The sequence below is a fragment of the Phalacrocorax aristotelis genome, chromosome 9 (assembly GCF_949628215.1).
Source record: "Phalacrocorax aristotelis chromosome 9, bGulAri2.1, whole genome shotgun sequence".
Lineage (NCBI taxonomy): Eukaryota > Metazoa > Chordata > Aves > Suliformes > Phalacrocoracidae > Phalacrocorax > Phalacrocorax aristotelis.
Window position 1 is genome coordinate 15,641,244 of NC_134284.1, and position 3,801 is coordinate 15,645,044.

General features: G+C 44.5%; 1 non-coding gene across 1 annotated transcript; it reads left to right on the forward strand.

The window, feature by feature from the left end:
• Positions 1–2,775: 2,775 nt before the first annotated feature.
• On the forward strand, positions 2,776–2,848 carry TRNAF-GAA (transfer RNA phenylalanine (anticodon GAA)). Its single transcript has one exon. It is a non-coding gene; the product is annotated as a tRNA-Phe (tRNA).
• Positions 2,849–3,801: the final 953 nt, after the last annotated feature.

The following is a 3,801-nucleotide window of genomic DNA, read 5'->3' on the forward strand; positions in this document are numbered from 1 at the left end:
AAGCATCTTTGGCATCTTCTTGTACTGAAATGCGGTGTTCTCTGGATAAAGCTTAAGTTATGCCTTTTCTGACCTTGGACTGACTTTCAGAATCAGAGCTATTCCTCAGTTCTCCCTTTGACTTTCTTTGTCATTTTGTTTTCAGTCACTTCCTGTGAACTATAAGATGGTGAGTGAAGAAATGGCAAAACTTCTTAAGAGGACAGTGAGACTGGTCAGTACCTTTCTGAATTGAAATTGCCTCACACATCTGATTTGAAGGCAGCTGAGGAGCCAACGCGATTTCTCTTATAAAGCTGCCTGAAAAGAGGTGTTCTCAGTGATTAAATCTGTCAGTGTGCGCCGGTGCTTGTTTATTTTCCTTTTTCTTTACAAGGGACTGAGCATTTGTTAGTGGGAGGAGCCTGCTATAGGTGGTTAATGTTGAAATTCTGTACTTCCACCTGTATGGTATGCTTTGAACCTGTGTTTCTGTATCTTTTAAAGTTGCCATTCATCTGTCTTTATACTGGACATGTGAAAAAACATCAGGACAATGTGTAACTCAGATAAACTTTGAATTTGTGTATAGGAAGGATTGTTTCTAAGCTCTAAGTAGGGCAAACAAGTGCTTGCAGCTGTGGAGACTCTGTGCACCATAGGATTCTAGTGCTCATTGTTCAGTTCTTTTTGAGCTACTAGAGGGAGGAGAAGATATCAGCGATGGTCACCTGGCTGACACTGTCACCTGAGAGACAAGACAGAATAAACCAAAGGATATGAACTCCTCTGTCATCTACAGAGTTGGTCCCATCTCACTGGAGAAACAGCATTGCAATTGGCTATATTTTACTTAACTGGTGGGCAGGAGTGTTTAGTCCCCATCTTAGAACTGTCAACCAAGCATGAAAGTGACTTTTAAAAATCTAAGCCAATTTATAGCTGGCTGAGGTTTTAATTTTATTCAAAGACAATTATCAGTAGAAAGGTCATCTACCTGCTTGGCTGACACCAGTTCCAGGCTGCATACACAGTATAGCTAAGTATCAGCACTTCTAGGAAATTGGATGTACTCTGTGTCAAGGATTTATTCTTGGAACACAAAACTCTTCTCGGAGCCAGTTCAAGACACTAGACAAAGCAGGTGCTGACCAAAAGACATGAGTCTGTCAGGCATAGCTGGTAATCTATTTTGCCTACATTGGATATGGCATCAACTGTACTAGCCTGAGCAATGAAGACTCTTCCATTTGCTAAGCCCAATTCCTCTACTGCTGCCACTTCTCATGGTTAGGATGTGCCCCAGAGAGAGATGTTATGGGAAGGAATGATAGCCAAAGCTATTAGTTTTTCCAGTCTAGAAAGTTTATGCGTACTCTGCTCTTGAATGGGTTTCTGCCAGGCTGCACTTACAGCTTGAATCTCTGGTACATTAGTAAGGACTTACGTTTTGTCAGGGGGAGTAGAGAACCAAGACTACAGCTGTACTGGTGGGACGCTATGCAGCTGATGATACAACCTTTGCCTTACTTGTAAATGGTCCCAGGCGAGGCCATTTGAGAAGCAGGAGCACACTTCACAATTAGGCTGAATCTTACTGCCATAGGTCAGAGAAGTAAAATCTCCATGTGCTGTAATTCGGATAGGCTGTTAGTCACTTCTCTCTAAAGGTATTGCACTCAGTTGTTATGTGCTATTATAAGCCACTGCAGCAGCTGGCTAAAGACAGCCTTTTGTTGGGTTGATCGATCAGTTTGTATAGTGCTTTTAAGACCATTACCATGTGTAAGTGAAGTAAATAATATAAGGGTTGTTAAACCTGATATCCACACAAAGATTTACAGGCTGCCAACTTGACTAGTTTTCTGTTCCACCCACACTTCAAGTACAGCCACTGATAATCAGCATTGAAAGAGGTTATAAAAAGGCTGATGTGGAGGGGGAAGGCAGAAAAGTAGTTTATCTGTTAAAATTACCAAGCTATAAAATTTAGAAAGTTGACATAATAATACACCTTAGTCTCCCACACTCCTAAATCTGCAGGGGAGGTGTTATGTCACACAGTTCTGCCATGGGAAATTTTGACAGAAACTAGGTCTGCCATCATTCTGCTAATGCAGTCAAGTGTGATGAGCTTCTCAGAGGGCATCAACATGTGAACCTCTTGTGTGAAGCAGGACAACCTCAGTGAACTGGAGCTGCGTATTGTTCCTATTGACATGCCTGTGTTAGAGCAAGTAGAGGGATCTGAGAAGCATCTTCTTCAGGCCAGTAGGGGATGCTGGGATTACTCGGGCTGCCTGCATTCAGCCTTCCTTTATTTCCTTGCATCTTTACAACACAAATTAGTAAAAGCACTTGAGATCACCAAACACTTTTCATATATTCAATACAGAAGCCATGTATTACAGAGTGTGTAGAAGAAAATAGTCCTTGCTGTTCTCTGGAACTGAAGGCAAACTGAGATTATCAGAAAATCCTGTTCTAAGATAGTGCCTTGAGTTAGAAAATACCAAAAAGTTTTAAGCAAGTTCATATCAGGATAAATATCCAAAGTCCAAGTCCAAGAATTCCTGTGAAGTCTTTACATTATGAGACATCTCTTTTCTTGCAATTTCAGTTGAAGTCTGTAAGATGAGATGTAGGTGTGATGTTACAGGTAAAACAACACACAACACAATGGAAAATACAACATTACAACACAATAGGAAAGACTCAAAAATATACTGTTATATACTATTTTGTGTAATTTTTCTCAATTTAAAATAAGGGAGGTTAAAACTGCAGCAACTGCCTGCCGAAATAGCTCAGTTGGGAGAGCGTTAGACTGAAGATCTAAAGGTCCCTGGTTCGATCCCGGGTTTCGGCAGAACATTTTGTGCGGCACAACCAGGGGACCAGGCCCAGCCAGCATGGCTTCATGAAAGGCAGGTCCTGCCTGACCAGCCTGATCTTCTATGACAGGGTGACCTGCCTAGTGGATGAGAGAAAGGCTGTGGATATTGTCTACCTGGACTTTGGCAAAGCCTTGGACACTGTTTCCCACAGCATCCTCCTAGAAGAGCTGGTGGCTCGTGGCTTGGATGGGTGTACTCTTCACTGGGTAAAAAACGGGCTGGATGGCCGAGCCCAGAGAGTTGTGGTGAACGGAGCTAAATCCAGTTGGTGGCAGATCATGGCCCTTGTTCCCCAGGGCTCAGTGTTGGGGCCAGTCTTGTTTAACATCTTTGTCAATGGGCTGGATGAGGGGACTGAGTGTGCCCGCAGTAAGTTTGCAGATGACACCAAGTTGCACAGGAGCGTTGATCTGCTCAAGTGTAGGAAGGCTTTGCAGAGGGACCTGGACAGACTGGATTGATGGGCTGTGGCCAACCGTATGAGGTTTAACAAGGCTTGGTGTCGGGTCCTGCACTTGGGTCACAACAACCCCATGCAACACTACAGGCTTGGGGAAGAGTGGCTGGAGAGCTGCCTGGCAGAGAAGGGCCTGGGGGTGCTGGTTGAGAGCCGGCTGAACATGAGCCAGCAGTGTGCCCAGGTGGCCAAGAAGGCCAACAGCATCCTGGCTTGTACCAGGAATAGCGTGGCCAGCAGGAGCAGGGAGGTGATCATGCCCCTGTACTCGGCACTGGTGAGGCCACACCTTGAATACTGTGTTCAGGTTTGGGCCCCTCAGTAGAAGAAGGACATTGAGGTGCTGGAGCATGTCCAGAGAATGGCAACGAAGCTGGTGAAGGCTCTGGAGAGCAAATCTTATGAAGAGAGGTTCAGGGAGCTGGGGTTGTTTAGTCTGGAGGAGGTTGAGGGGAAACCATATCACTC